Source organism: Salmo trutta, unplaced genomic scaffold, assembly GCF_901001165.1.
Source record: "Salmo trutta unplaced genomic scaffold, fSalTru1.1, whole genome shotgun sequence".
NCBI lineage: Eukaryota > Metazoa > Chordata > Actinopteri > Salmoniformes > Salmonidae > Salmo > Salmo trutta.
This window is the reverse complement of record NW_021823115.1, coordinates 1,112,572-1,129,054: the sequence shown is the minus strand read 5'-3', so window position 1 is coordinate 1,129,054 and position 16,483 is coordinate 1,112,572.

The window sequence follows — 16,483 nt, the reverse complement described above, 5'->3', positions numbered from 1 at the left end:
GAGGAGAGGAGAGGAACTCCAGGGAAGAGGAGAGGAGAGGAACTCCAGGGAAGAAGAGAGGCACCTTGGAGATTAGCACTGGTGTCATTCATTTAGACATGGCATTACCGTAAATGCTACCGTGCCCTACTGTGTGTGTTCGGAGGTGTTGCCTCTGTCAATCTAATCATTGGAGAGGCATTGCATTATCCATCCCTATTCTGAGAGATGAACAGATTTCATCTGAAGAGAGAGAGAGAGAGGGAGAGAGTGGGAGGGTAAAGGAGAGAGTGAGTGAGCATCAGTGTGTATACCCATTTGTGTGCGTATCCATTTGTCTACCCATGTGTTCCCAGACACACACACACACGTCTGCCAAGGAAGTCTGTGCGTCCGTCTGTCTCTCTGCTCGGTCGTCCTTGACTGACAAGCGCCTTAAAACAGCCTGTCAGTTCTACATGAGTCCCAGGCATCTCCCGGCTGTGTCCCATAATGTAAATGTACAGAGAAAAGGTGTCCATTCTACTGTGAAGGACGCAGAAAGGAGAGGAGAGTAGACCATTCTACTGTGATGGAGCCAGACAGGAGAGGAGAGGAGAACATTCCACTGTGAAGGAAGCAGAGAGGAGAGGAGACCATTCTACTGTGATGGAGCCAGACAGGAGAGGAGAGGAGAACATTCCACTGTGAAGGAAGCAGAGAGGAGAGGAGACCATTCTACTGTGATGAGGCAGAGAGGAGAGTAGAAGAGATCATTCTACTGTGAAGGAAAGCAGAGAGGAGAGCACACTATTGTGAAGGAAGCAGAGAGGAGAGCACACTATTGTGAAGGAAGCAGATAGGAGAGTACACTATTGTGAAGGAAGCAGATAGGAGAGGAAACTACACTATTGTGAAGGAAGCAGATAGGAGAGGTGTCACGACTTCCGTTGAAGTCGGTCCCTCTCCTTGTTCGGCGGCGTTCGGCGGTCGACGTCACCGGCTTTCTAGCCACCGCCGCTCCATTTTTCATTGTTCCATTTGTTTTGCCTTGTTCCCTGCACACCTGGTTTACATTCCCAATCACACTGCATGTATTTATTCCTCTGTTCCCCCCCCATGTCTTTGTGTGGAATTGTTTTGTGTTACGTGTTTGAGGTTACGCGCCAGGCTGGTGTTTATGATCCATGTTATTGCACGCAGTATGTTTATTTGATATCTTTAGCTTTTGTGCCTGTGTTTTGCGCTTTGCACTTTTGCATTTGTGGCTGGAGGTTTTGACGCAGTTGCGTCCGTCTGCTGTTTTCTCCTGCCTCAATAAAGTGTGCGCCTGTTCACAACTCTCTGCTCTCCTGCACCTGACTTCGCTACCAGTACGCACCCAACACCTTGACAGAATTTCACACCACCCATGGAGTCAGCAGTAGCAGGTACCCCGGTCAGAGGAGTTGAGGAGCACGTCCGGGAACACTCGGCAATGCTACAACATCTCGGTGCCACGATGGATCGCGTTGTCCAGACCATGGACCGCTGGGAGAGACGCCTCGACCAGCGCAAACTGGGGTACCTCTACCCATCCGTCCTGGATCTAGTCCCAGTGGGATGCGTCTCTCCCTTCCCAGGGAGTATGATGGGACGGCAGCACGCTGCCAGGGGTTCCTATTCCAGCTGGACCTATACCTGGCCACCGTTCACCCAGCTCCCTCGAGAAGGGAGAGGGTGTCCGCCCTCGTCTCATGCCTCTCGGGGAGAGCTCTGGAGTGGGCAAACGCCGTGTGGGGAGAAGACGCGGCGTTGGACCACTTCAAGAAGTTCACGGCTCTTCCACTTGAGGCAGGGGACGAGGAGCGCCCAGGAGTTCGGCCTGGAATTCTGGACCTTGGCCGCCGGAGCAGGATGGAACGACAGGGCCCTTATCAACCACTACAGATGCAGCCTGCGCGAGGATGTCCGACGGGAGTTGGCCTGCAGAGATGCCACCATCACTTTTGACCAACTAGTGGATCTGTCCATCCGGTTGGATAACCTGCTGGTCACCCGCGGATGTCCAGAGAGGGCTCTGTCGGCTCCATCTTCCAGCACCCCCGCTCTGGTGCCCATATTCTATATTTGAGATTCTTCATAGTCACCCTTTTCCTTAATGACAGCTTTGCACACTCTTGGCATTCTCTCAACCAGCTTCATCAGGTAGTCACCTGGAATGCATTTCAGCTAACATGTGTGCCTTGTTAAAAGTTAATTTGTTGAATTTCTTTCCTTCTTATTACATTTGAGCCAATCAGTTGTGTCGTGACAAGGCAGGGGTGGTAAATAGAAGATAGCCCTATTTGGTAAAAGACCAAGTCCATATTATGGCAAGAACAGCTCAAATAAGCAAAGAGAAACTACAGTCCATCGTTACTTTAAGACATGAAGGTCAGTCAATTCGGACTGACCTTTGAAAGTTTCTTCAAGTGCCGTCGCAAAAACCATTAAACGCTATGATGAAACTAGCTCTCACGAGGACCACCACTGGAAAGGAAGACCCAGAGTTACCATCCAGCCCTATGATGAAACTGGTTCTGATGAGGAAAGACCCAGAGTTACCATCCAGCCCTATGATGAAACTGGTTCTGATGAGGAAAGACCCAGAGTTACCATCCAGCCCTATGATGAAACTGGTTCTGATGAGGAAAGACCCAGAGTTACCATCCAGCCCTATGATGAAACTGGTTCTGATGAGGAAAGACCCAGAGTTACCATCCAGCCCTATGATGAAACTGGTTCTGATGAGGACCGCCACAGGAAAGGAAGAACCAAAGATACTTCTTCTGCTCACGAGTGGCGCAGAGGTCTAAGGCACTGCATCTCAGTGCTAGAGGGGTCACCCTGGATTCAATTCCAAGCTGTATCCCAACCGGCTATGATTGGGCGCACAATTGGCCCAGCATCGTCCGTGTTTGGGTTTGGCAGGGGGAGGCAATCATGGTAAATAATAATTTGTTCTTAACTGTCTTGCCTAGTTAAATAAAGGTTAAATAAAAAATGTTAAATGCTGCAGAGGATAAGTTCAATAGAGTTAACTGCACCACAGATTGCAGCCCAAATAAATGATTCACAGAGTTCGAGTAACAGACACGTCTCACCATCAACTGTTCAGAGGAGACTGCGTGAATCAGACCTATATGGTCTAATTGCTGCACTGCTGCAATGTAGAAAATAGTACAAAATAAAGAAAAACCCTTGAATGAGTAGGTGTGTCCAAACTTTTGACTGGTACTGTACATGTACAAATTACATCGACTAACCTAAAGCCCTGCACATTGACTCGGTACCGGCATCCCCTGTATAGCCCTGCACATTGACTCGGTACCGGCATCCCCTGTATAGCCCTGCACATTGACTCGGTACCGGCATCCCCTGTATAGCCCTGCACATTGACTCGGTACCGGCATCCCCTGTATAGCCCTGCACATTGACTCGGTACCGGCATCCCCTGTATACCCCTGCACATTGACTCGGTACCGGTAACCCCTGTATAGCCCTGCACATTGACTCGGTACCGGCATCCCCTGTATAGCCCTGCACATTGACTCGGTACCGGCATCCCCTGTATAGCCCTCCACATTGACTCGGTACCGGCATCCCCTGTATAGCCCTCCACATTGACTCGGTACCGGCATCCCCTGTATAGCCCTCCACATTGACTCGGTACCGGCATCCCCTGTATAGCCCTGCACATTGACTCGGTACCGGCATCCCCTGTATAGCCCTCCACATTGACTCGGTACCGGCATCCCCTGTATAGCCCTGCACATTGACTCGGTACCGGCATCCCCTGTATAGCCCTGCACATTGACTCGGTACCAGTAACCCCTGTATAGCCCTGCACATTGACTCGGTACCGGCATCCCCTGTATAGCCCTCCACATTGACTCGGTACCGGCATCCCCTGTATAGCCCTGCACATTGACTCGGTACCAGTAACCCCTGTATAGCCCTCCACATTGACTCGGTACCGGCATCCCCTGTATAGCCCTGCACATTGACTCGGTACCGGCATCCCCTGTATAGCCCTGCACATTGACTCGGTACCGGCATCCCCTGTATAGCCCTGCACATTGACTCGGTACCGGCATCCCCTGTATAGCCCTGCACATTGACTCGGTACCGGCATCCCCTGTATAGCCCTGCACATTGACTCGGTACCGGCATCCCCTGTATAGCCCTCCACATTGACTCGGTACCGGCATCCCCTGTATAGCCCTGCACATTGACTCGGTACCGGCATCCCCTGTATAGCCCTGCACATTGACTCGGTACCGGCATCCCCTGTATAGCCCTGCACATTGACTCGGTACCGGCATCCCCTGTATAGCCCTGCACATTGACTCGGTACCGGCATCCCCTGTATAGCCCTGCACATTGACTCGGTACCGGCCTCCCCTGTATAGCCCTGCACATTGACTCGGTACCGGCATCCCCTGTATAGCCCTGCACATTGACTCGGTACCGGCATCCCCTGTATAGCCCTGCACATTGACTCGGTACCGGCATCCCTGTATAGCCCTGCACATTGACTCGGTACCGGCATCCCTGTATAGCCCTGCACATTGACTCGGTACCGGCATCCCCTGTATAGCCCTGCACATTGACTCGGTACCGGCATCCCCTGTATAGCCCTGCACATTGACTCGGTACCGGCATCCCCTGTATAGCCCTGCACATTGACTCGGTACCGGCATCCCCTGTATAGCCCTGCACATTGACTCGGTACCGGCATCCCCTGTATAGCTCTGCACATTGACTCGGTACCGGTAACCCCTGTATAGCCCTGCACATTGACTCGGTACAGGTAACCCCTGTATAGCCCTGCACATTGACTCGGTACCGGCATCCCCTGTATAGCCCTGCACATTGACTCGGTACCGGCATCCCCTGTATACCCCTGCACATTGACTCGGTACCGGTAACCCCTGTATAGCCCTGCACATTGACTCGGTACCGGCATCCCCTGTATAGCCCTGCACATTGACTCGGTACCGGCATCCCCTGTATAGCCCTCCACATTGACTCGGTACCGGCATCCCCTGTATAGCCCTCCACATTGACTCGGTACCGGCATCCCCTGTATAGCCCTGCACATTGACTCGGTACCGGCATCCCCTGTATAGCCCTCCACATTGACTCGGTACCGGCATCCCCTGTATAGCCCTGCACATTGACTCGGTACCGGTAACCCCTGTATAGCCCTGCACATTGACTCGGTACCGGCATCCCCTGTATAGCCCTGCACATTGACTCGGTACCAGTAACCCCTGTATAGCCCTGCACATTGACTCGGTACCGGCATCCCCTGTATAGCCCTCCACATTGACTCGGTACCGGCATCCCCTGTATAGCCCTGCACATTGACTCGGTACCAGTAACCCCTGTATAGCCCTCCACATTGACTCGGTACCGGCATCCCCTGTATAGCCCTGCACATTGACTCGGTACCGGCATCCCCTGTATAGCCCTGCACATTGACTCGGTACCGGCATCCCCTGTATAGCCCTGCACATTGACTCGGTACCGGCATCCCCTGTATAGCCCTGCACATTGACTCGGTACCGGCATCCCCTGTATAGCCCTGCACATTGGACTCGGTACCGAATCCCCGGCCCATACCGATCCCCTGTATAGCCCTCCACATTGACTCGTACCGGCATCCCCTGTATAGCCCTGCACATTGACTCGGTACCGGCATCCCCTGTATAGCCCTGCACATTGACTCGGTACCGGCATCCCCTGTATAGCCCTGCACATTGACTCGGTACCTGCATCCCCTGTATAGCCCTGCACATTGACTCGGTACCGGCATCCCCTGTATAGCCCTGCACATTGACTCGGTACCGGCATCCCCTGTATAGCCCTGCACATTGACTCGGTACCGGCATCCCCTGTATAGCCCTGCACATTGACTCGGTACCGGCATCCCCTGTATAGCCCTGCACATTGACTCGGTACCGGCATCCCTGTATAGCCCTGCACATTGACTCGGTACCGGCATCCCCTGTATAGCCCTGCACATTGACTCGGTACCGGCATCCCCTGTATAGCCCTGCACATTGACTCGGTACCGGCATCCCCTGTATAGCCCTGCACATTGACTCGGTACCGGCATCCCCTGTATAGCCCTGCACATTTGACTCGGTACCGGCATCCCCTGTATAGCCCTGCACATTGACTCGGTACCGGCATCCCCTGTATAGCTCTGCACATTGACTCGGTACCGGTAACCCCTGTATAGCCCTGCACATTGACTCGGTACCGGCATCCCCTGTATAGCCCTGCACATTGACTCGGTACCAGTAACCCCTGTATAGCCCTGCACATTGACTCGGTACCGGCATCCCCTGTATAGCCCTCCACATTGACTCGGTACCGGCATCCCCTGTATAGCCCTGCACATTGACTCGGTACCAGTAACCCCTGTATAGCCCTCCACATTGACTCGGTACCGGCATCCCCTGTATAGCCCTGCACATTGACTCGGTACCGGCATCCCCTGTATAGCCCTGCACATTGACTCGGTACCGGCATCCCCTGTATAGCCCTGCACATTGACTCGGTACCGGCATCCCCTGTATAGCCCTGCACATTGACTCGGTACCGGCATCCCCTGTATAGCCCTGCACATTGACTCGGTACCGGCATCCCCTGTATAGCCCTCCACATTGACTCGGTACCGGCATCCCCTGTATAGCCCTGCACATTGACTCGGTACCGGCATCCCCTGTATAGCCCTGCACATTGACTCGGTACCGGCATCCCCTGTATAGCCCTGCACATTGACTCGGTACCGGCATCCCCTGTATAGCCCTGCACATTGACTCGGTACCGGCATCCCCTGTATAGCCCTGCACATTGACTCGGTACCGGCATCCCCTGTATAGCCCTGCACATTGACTCGGTACCGGCATCCCCTGTATAGCCCTGCACATTGACTCGGTACCAGTAACCCCTGTATAGCCCTGCACATTGACTCGGTACCGGCATCCCCTGTATAGCCCTGCACATTGACTCGGTACCGGCATCCCCTGTATAGCCCTGCACATTGACTCGGTACCGGCATCCCCTGTATAGCCTCGTTATTGTTATTTTATTTTGTTTATTTAGTACATATTTTGTTGACTATTTCTTGAACTGCATTGTTGGTTAAGGGCTTGTAAGTAAGAATTTCACGGTAAGTGTATTCAGCGCATGTGAAAAAGACAATTTGGATTCGATTTTTTACATTTGATTTGGCTTTACTCAGTAAAGATTGAAAAAAGTAAGGGGCTTAGACAGCTGCCCTGGGGAATTCCTGATTCTACCTGGATTATGTTAGAGAGGCTTCTATTAAATAAAACCCTCTGTGTTCTGTTTTGATTGATAATGTCAAAAGCTGTGCTTAAGTCTAACAAAACAGCTGCCTTTCTAAGCACAGCCTATTTGTTCTATTTTTTCAGTGTTCTCTGGGATATATATTGTAGTTGGCATACCTGTGTTATGTCCTATACTGTATTAATAAAAATGTATTCACCCTCAATGACACTTACATTGATTGTAGACCTTCTGAATCATAAACTGTGTGTTGTCTTGATGGAGAAAGTCTGCATTTTTTATAAAAAAATGTATTTCACCTTTATTTAACCAGGTAGGCAAGTTGAGAACAAGTTCTCATTTGCAACTGCGACCTGGCCAAGATAAAGCGTAGCAATTCGACACATACAACAACACAGAGTTACACATGGAGAAAAGAAAACACACAGTCAATAATACAGTAGAACAAAAGAAAACAAAAAGTCTATATACAGTGAGTGCAAATGAGGTAAGTTAAGGCAATAAATAGGCCATGGTGGCGAAGTAAGTACAATATAGCAAGTAAACACTGGAATGGTAGATGTGCAGAAGATGAATGTGCAAGTAGGGATACTGGGGTGCAAAGGAGCAAGATAAATAAATACAGTATGGGGATGAGGTAGGTAGATAGATGGGCTGTTTACAGATGGGCTATGTACAGGTGCAGTGATCTGTGAGCTGCTCTGACAGCTGGTGCTTAAAGCTAGTGAGGGAGGTAAGAGTCTCCAGCTTCAGAGATTTTTGCAGTTTGTTCCAGTCATTGGCAGCAGAGAACTGGAAGGAAAGGCGGCCAAAAGAGGAATTGGCTTTGGGGGTGACCAGTGAGATATACCTGCTGGAGTGCATGCTACGAGTGGGTGCTGCTATGGTGACCAGTGAGCTGAGATAAGGTGGGACTTTACCTAACAGAGACTTGTAGATAATCTGTTGCCAGTGGGTTTGGCGACGAGTATGAAGCGAGGGCCAACCAATGAGTGCGTACAGGTCGCAATGGTGGGTAGTGTATGGGGCTTTGGTGACAAAACGGATGGCACTGTGATAGACTGCATCCAGTTTTTTGAGTAGAGTATTGGAGGCTATTTTATAGATGACATCGCCGAAGTCGAGGATCGGTAGGATGGTCAGTTTTACGAGGGAATGTTTGGCAGCATGAGTGAAGGATGCTTTGTTGCGATATAGGAAGCCGATTCTAGATTTCACTTTGGATTGGAGATGCTTAATGTGAGTCTGGAAGGAGAGTTTACAGTCTAACCAGACACCCAGGTATTTGTAGTTGTCCACGTATTCTAAGTCAGAGCCGTCCAGAGTAGTGATGCAGGACGGGCGAGCAGGTGCAGGCAGTGATCGATTGAATAGCATGCATTTAGTTTTACTTGCGTTTAAGAACAGTTGGAGGCCACAGAAGGAGAGTTGTATGGCATTGAAGCTCGTCTGGAGGTTAGTTAACACAGTGTCCAAAGAAGGGCCAGAAGTATACAGAATGGTGTCGTCAGCGTAGAGGTGGATCAGAGACTCACCAGCAGCAAGAGCGACATCATAGTTTCACGGACAGCGAAGTCCAACTCACATTTTGATATAAAACACCGTGGTGAGTTCTGTAGCTAGCACCCGTAATAAACCTAAGTGCGCAATGATAAGTAGCATCCAGCGATTTAAGTGTTGATGCCATAGCATGCATGTAAATAATATCCCCATAATCTATAACAGACATAAAAGTAGCTTGCACAATTTTTCTTCTATTTGTAGAGGACAAACATGTCCTGTTTCTATAGAGGAAGCCTAGCTTGATTTTTAGCCGTTTACAAAGTTCGTCAATATGCATTTTAAAAGACGGTTTGTCATCCAACCATATCCCTAAGTATTTATATGCAGAGTCCTGATTAATTTGAAAACCATCTAAGCTCGTAAATGCAAGTGTATTTTCAACCAACTTTTTGAAACTATTTAACTTAAAATGTGTTTTCTTTGCATTTAAAACAAGTTTCAGCTGTATAAAATACTCTTATCTTAAGATCTGTCTCCAATAATGATAATGCTTGGTCAGCCGTTGAAGCTATAGAGTACATGACAGTGTCATCAGCATATAAAGATATTTGACACTTTCTTATCTCATCACCGATATTGTTAATGTAGAGAGTAAACAGTAATGGACCAAGTATAGAACCTTGTGGGACCCCTTTAACCAACTCCAATGGCTCCGACTGGATGCCGTCGACTCTAACAGCCTGATTTCTATCCTTTAGATAGTCATGAAACCAACGACAGGCATCCAATCCCAGTCCTATTGACGACAGCTTACCCAAAAGTATTGCATGGTCTACAGTGTCAAAAGCATTAGACAAATCTATGAACAAGGCGGCACAGTACTTTCCATTATCTAGGGCATTATTAATATAATTTACAACACGTACAGTGGCCGTAATAGTACTGTGTTTAGGTCTGAAGCCAGATTGATTACTAGAAAGAGTATTGTTAACAGTTAAAAAAGATTGTAGTTGCCTATTCACCAATGACTCTAGAATTTTAGCCAAACAGGAGAGCTTAGAGATGGGCCGATAATTATCCAATTCATTACAATCACCTCCCTTGAGGAGTGGTTAAACAAAAGCTGTTTTCCAAGCTTTAGGAATCTTTCCTACGACAAATGTTTGATTAAAAATATGCGTCACTACACCAGCAATAATAGGTGCCACACACTTGAGTAAATATGGATCCAGATTGTCAGCGCCTAATGATTTCTTAGAATCTATAGCAGATAGTGCAGATAAGACCTCAACTTCTGTGACTTTATGAAGATTAAAAACCGGCTTACTATTTTCCACATCAGCTGAAGGCCGAGGGACTGAAACAATAGACCGGTCAGGATCATGAGGGACTGAAACAATAGACCGGTCAGGATCATGAGGGACTGAAACAATAGACCGGTCAGGATCATGAGGGACTGAAACAATAGACCGGTCAGGATCATGTTGGCCATTCTTTCTTTCAAAAAGAAAACCAGCAGAAATAAAATTCTTATTAAAAACCTCACAAATTCCAGTTTGGTCACTGATGATCCCAGATTCCGATAGATAGATAGGGAAGTGTTGTTGCTCTCAAAGAAACGGGGAACTTTATTAACCAAGTTCAGCAAAAAATGTCAAGATAACAGACAGTAGAATGTCAAGATAATATACAGTAGAATATCAAGATAATATACAGTAGAATGTCAAGATAACACACAGTAGAATGTCAAGATAATTTACAGTAGAATGTCAAGATAACACACAGTAGAATGTCAAGATAATTTACAGTAGAATGTCAAGTTAACACACAGTAGAATGTCAAGATAATACACAGTAGAATGTCAAGATAATACACAGTAGAATGTCAAGATAACACACAGTAGAATGTCAAGATAATATACAGTAGAATGTCAAGATAATATACAGTAGAATGTCAAGATAATTTACAGTAGAATGTCAAGATAACACACAGTAGAATGTCAAGATAACACACAGTAGAATGTCAAGATAACACACAGTAGAATGTCAAGATAACACACAGTAGAATGTCAAGATAATATACAGTAGAATGTCAAGATAATTTACAGTAGAATGTCAAGATAACAGACAGTAGAATGTCAAGATAATTTACAGTAGAATGTCAAGATAACACACTTTTTGTGGGTAATGGGTCAACTATAAACCAGTGGGAAATTAAGATAAGATGAACAACCACAAGCATTTTAATGCTTGTTTCCTCTCTGTTTCTGTATTCTCTGCTTCCTCCCTGTTTCTGTCTATTCTGTTTCCTCTGTTTCCTCTATTTCTGTCTACTCTGTTTCCTCTCTGTTTCTGTATTCTCTGTTTCCTCTCTGTTTCTGCCTCATCTGTTTCCTCTCTGTTTCTGTCTGTTCTGTTTCCTCTCTGTTTCTGTCTCCTCTGTTTCCTCTCTGTTTCTGTCTCTTCTGCTTCCACTCTGTTTCTGTCTCCTCAGCTTCCTCTCTGTTACTGTCTCATCTGTTTCCTCTCAGTTTCTGTCTCCTCTGCTTCCTCTCAGTTTCCGTCTCCTCTGTTTCTGTCTCCTCTGTTTCCTCTCCGTTTAAGTCTCCTCAGCTTCCTCTCTGTTTCTGTCTCCTCTGTTTCCTCTCTGTTTCAGTCTCTGTTTCATTTCTGTTTCTTTCTCCTCTGTTTCCTCTCCTTTTAAGTCTCCTGTGCTTCCTCCCTGTTTCTGTTTCCTCTGTTTCCTCTATTTCTGTCTCATCTGTTTCATCTCTGTTTCTGTATCCTCTGCTTCCTCTATGTTTTTGTCCCATCTGTTTCATCTCTGTTTCTGTCTCATCTGTTTCCTCTCTGTTACTGTCTACTCTGCTTGCTCTATGTTTTTGTCTCCTCTGTTTGCTCTCTGATTCTGTCACATTTGTTTCCTCTCTGTTTCTTTCTACTCTGCTTCCTCTTTTCTTTTCTCTCTGTTTCTTTCTCCTCTGTTTCCTCTCCGTTTAAGTCTCCTCAGCTTCCTCTCTGTTACTGTCATCTGTTTCCTCTCTGTTTCTGTCTCCTCTGCTTCCTCTCTGTTTCTGTCGCCTCTGCTTCCGTCTCCTCTGTTTCTGTCTCCTCTGTTTCTGTCTCCTCTGTTTCTGTCTCCTCTGTTTCTGTCTCCTCTGTTTCCTTCTCCTCTGTTTCTTCTCTGTTTCTGTCTCCTCTGCTTCCTCTCTGTTTCTGTCTCCTCTGTTTCTGTCTCCTCTGTTTCTGTCTCCTCTGTTTCTGTCTCCTCTGTTTCTGTCTCCTCTGTTTCCGTCTCCTCTGTTTCCGTCTCCTCTGTTTCCGTCTCCTCTGTTTCCGTCTCCTCTGCTTCCGTCTCCTCTGTTTCTTCTCTGTTTCTGTCTCCTCAGCTTCCTCTCTGTTTCTGTCTCATATGTTTCCTCTCTTTTTCTGTCTCATCTGTTTCCTCTTTGTTACTGTCTCCTGTGCTTCCTCCTTGTTTCTGTTCCCTTCTGTTTCCTCTCTGTATCTGCCCCCTCTGCTTCCTCTCTGTTTCCTCTCTGTATCTGCCCCCTCTGCTTCCTCTCTGTTTCCTCTCTGTTTCTGTCCCATCTGTTTCCTCTCTGTTACTGTCTACTCTGCTTTCTCTATTTTTTTTGTCTTTGTTTTATCTATGATTCTGTCAAATCTGTTTCCTCTCTGTTTCTGTATCATTTTTTCCTTTCTTTTTCTGTTTTCCTCTACGTCTGCTCTCTTTCTGTCTCCTCTGCTTCCGCTCAGTTTCTGTCTCCTCTGCTTCCTCTCAGTTTCTGTCTCCTCTGCTTCCTCTCAGTTTCTGTCTCCTCTGCTTCCTCTCTGTTTCTGTCTCCTCTGCTTCCTCTCTGTTTCTGTCTCCTCTGCTTCCTCTCAGTTTCTGTCTCCTCTGCTTCCTCTCAGTTTCTGTCTCCTCTGCTTCCGCTCAGTTTCTGTCTCCTCTGCTTCCTCTCAGTTTCTGTCTCCTCTGCTTCCGCTCAGTTTCTGTCTCCTCTGCTTCCTCTCAGTTTCTGTCTCCTCTGCTTCCTCTCAGTTTCTGTCTCCTCTGCTTCCTCTCAGTGTTTGTCTCCTCTGCTTCCTCTCAGTTTCTGTCTCCTCTGCTTCCTCTCAGTTTCTGTCTCTACTTCCTCTCTGTTCTTTTATCCTCTGTTTCCTCTGTGTCTGTCTCCTCTGCTTCCTCTCTGTTTTCGTCTCATCTGCTACCTCCTGAATGCACTGCAGCCTGCCTCAGCCTCACCTCTGACATCACTGTTTGTCTCAGTAGCCTACTCTCTGTAAAGGAAACTTATTATGAGAACTTAGTAGCCCATTTTCTGCAGCTGACGGTAGGCTCAGTTTAACGTTAGCTTCTTATTTCATCCTTCTGGCTAAGTTATACTAGTCAGAGCACTTCAAATTACTGCAATAGAAGTCTCTGCCGGCAGCGAGCCACCTGACTGAATGACATATCTATAAGTGACTATTTACCAGTTTTGCACTCATTCTCAAAGTCGGTTTTGTTTTTTTGGGGTGGATGTTTGTAGAAAATAGGTTTTAAAATGGCCATCTCTCAAACACTGTCAGCAGGGTTTCTAGGAGACTAAGTGCTGGAGTAACTGGTTTCAGGTCTCAGGCCCTGGGCCTGTGGAGGGAGGAGTTAGCCGTTTGAGAGAGTGGTGGATGTGATGCTGAAGGTAAATCAGGAGGAGGAGAACATAACAGCCGTTTGAGAGAGTGGTGAATGTGATGCTGAAGGTAAATCAGGAGGAGGAGGAGGAGAACATAACAGAAAAACAAACCACTGTCCATGATTCCACTTGTTCACAAAGAGACAGGTACGATTAAAATATAAGCTGGGAGTAATATTTAGATGTTGACGTGTAATTTATTTTCTTTGTTGCTTAAAAATTTGAAATATATATTTGTATTATTATTTTTAATTTTTTTCAAAAATCTGAAGAAGTAATGTAGGACAGTGGTTTTATCTGTAGTAGTAATATAGTACATTGGTTTTATCTGTAGTAGTAATATAGTACAGGGATTTTATCTGTAGTATTAATATAGTACAGTGGTTTTATCTGTAGTAGTAATATAGTACAGGGATTTTATCTGTAGTAGTAATATAGTACAGTGGTTTTATCTGTAATAGTAATATAATACAGTGGTTTTATCTGTAGTAGTAATATAGTACAGGGGTTTAATCTGAAGTAGTAATATAGTACAGGGGTTTTATCTGAAGTAGTAATATAGTAAAGGGATTTTATCTGTAGTATTAATATAGTACAGGGATTTTATCTGTAGTAGTAATATAGTACAGGGATTTTATCTGTAGTAGTAATGTGGTAAAGAGGTTTTATCTGTAGTAGTAATCAAATCAAATCAAATCAAATTTATTTATATAGCCCTTCGTATATCAGCTGAAATCTCAAAGTGCTGTACAGAAACCCAGCCTAAAACCCCAAACAGCAAGCAATACATGTGAAAGAGGCACGGTGGCTAGGAAAAACTCCCTAGGAAAAACTCCCTAGAAAGGCCAAAAACCTAGGAAGAAACCTAGAGAGGAACCAGGCTATGAGGGGTGGCCAGTCCTCTTCTGGCTGTGCCGGGTGGATATTATAACAGAACATGGTCAAGATGTTAAAATGTTCATAAATGACCAGCATGGTCAAATAATAATAATCATTGTAGTTGTCGAGGGTGCAACAAGCACGTCCGGTGAACAGGTCAGGGTTCCGTAGCCGCAGGCAGAACAGTTGAAACTGGAGCAGCAGCATGGCCAGGTGGACTGGGGACAGCAAGGAGTCATCATGCCAGGTAGTCCCGAGGCATGGTCCTAGGGCTCAGGTCCTCCGAGAGAAAGAAAGAAAGAGAGAAAGAGAGAATTAGAGAGAGCATATTTAAATTCACACAGGACACCGGATAAGACAAGAGAATACTCCAGATGAAACAGACTGACCCTAGCCCCCCGGCACATAAACTACTGCAGCATAAATACTGGAGGCTGAGACAGGAGGGATCAGAAGACACTGTGGCCCCATCCGATGATACCCCCGGACAGGGCCAAACAGGCAGGATATAACCCCACCCACTTTGCCAAAGCACAGCCCCCACACCACTAGAGGGATGTCTACAACCACCAACTTACCGTCCGAAGACAAGGCCGAGTATAGCCCACAAAAATCTCCGCCATGGCACAACCCAAGGGGGGGCGCCAACCCAGACAGGAAGACCACGTCAGTGACTCAACCCACTCAAGTGACGCACCCCTCCCATGGACGGCATGGAAGAACACCAGTAAGTCAGTGACTCAGCCCCTGTAATAGGGTTAGAGGCAGAGAATCCCAGTGGAAAGAGGGGAACCGGCAAGGCAGAGACAGCAAGGGCGGTTCGTTGCTCCAGCCTTTCCGTTCACCTTCACACTCCTGGGCCAGACTACACTTAATCATAGGACCTACTGAAGAGATAAGTCTTCAGTAAAGACTTAAAGGTTGAGACTGAGTCTGCGTCTCTCACATGGGTAGGCAGACTATTCCATAAAAATGGAGCTCTATAGGAGAAAGCCCTACCTCCAGCCGTTTGCTTAGAAATTCTAGGGACAATTAGGAGGCCTGCGTCTTGTGACCGTAGCGTACGTGTAGGTATGTACGGCAGGACCAAATCGGAAAGATAGGTAGGAGCAAGCCCATGTAATGCTTTGTAGGTTAGCAGTAAAACCTTGAAATCAGCCCTTGCCTTAACAGGAAGCCAGTGTAGGGAGGCTAGCACTGGAGTAATATGATCAAATTTTTTGGTTCTAGTCAGGATTCTAGCAGCCGTATTTAGCACTAACTGAAGTTTGTTTAGTGCTTTATCCGGGTAGCCGGAGAGTAGAGCATTGCAGTAGTCCAGCCTAGAAGTAACAAAAGCATGGATTAATTTTTCTGCGTCATTTTTGGACAGAAAGTTTCTGATTTTTGCAATGTTACGTAAATGGAAAAAAGCTGTCCTTGAAACAGTCTTGATATGTTCTTCAAAAGAGAGATCAGGGTCCAGAGTAACACCGAGGTCCTTCACAGTTTTATTTGAGACGACTGTACAACCATCCAGATTAATTGTCAGATTGAACAGAAGATCTCTTTGTTTCTTGGGACCTAGAACAAGCATCTCTGTTTTGTCCGAGTTTAAAATTAGAAAGTTTGCAGCCATCCACTTCCTTATGTCTGAAACACAGGCTTCTAGCGAGGGCAATTTTGGAGCTTCACCATGTTTCATTGAAATGTACAGCTGTGTGTCATCCGCATAGCAGTGAAATTTAACATTATGTTTTCGAATGACATCCCCAAGAGGTAAAATATATAGTGAAAACAATAGTGGTCCTAAAACGGAACCTTGAGGAACACCGAAATTTACAATTGATTTGTCAGAGGACAAACCATTCACAGAGACAAACTGATATCTTTCCGACAGATAAGATCTAAACCAGGCCAGAACTTGTCCATGTAGACCAATTTGGGTTTCCAATCTCTCCAAAAGAATGTGGTGATCGATGGTATCAAAAGCGGCACTAAGATCTAGGAGCACGAGGACAGATGCAGAGCCTTGGTCTGACGTCATTAACTTCTTTGGGCTATGTGGGACGTTAGCGTGCCCCCCGTGGCGCACCCTATCAACAGCAGGTGCATTTCAAGAGTGGCAAATTTGAAACC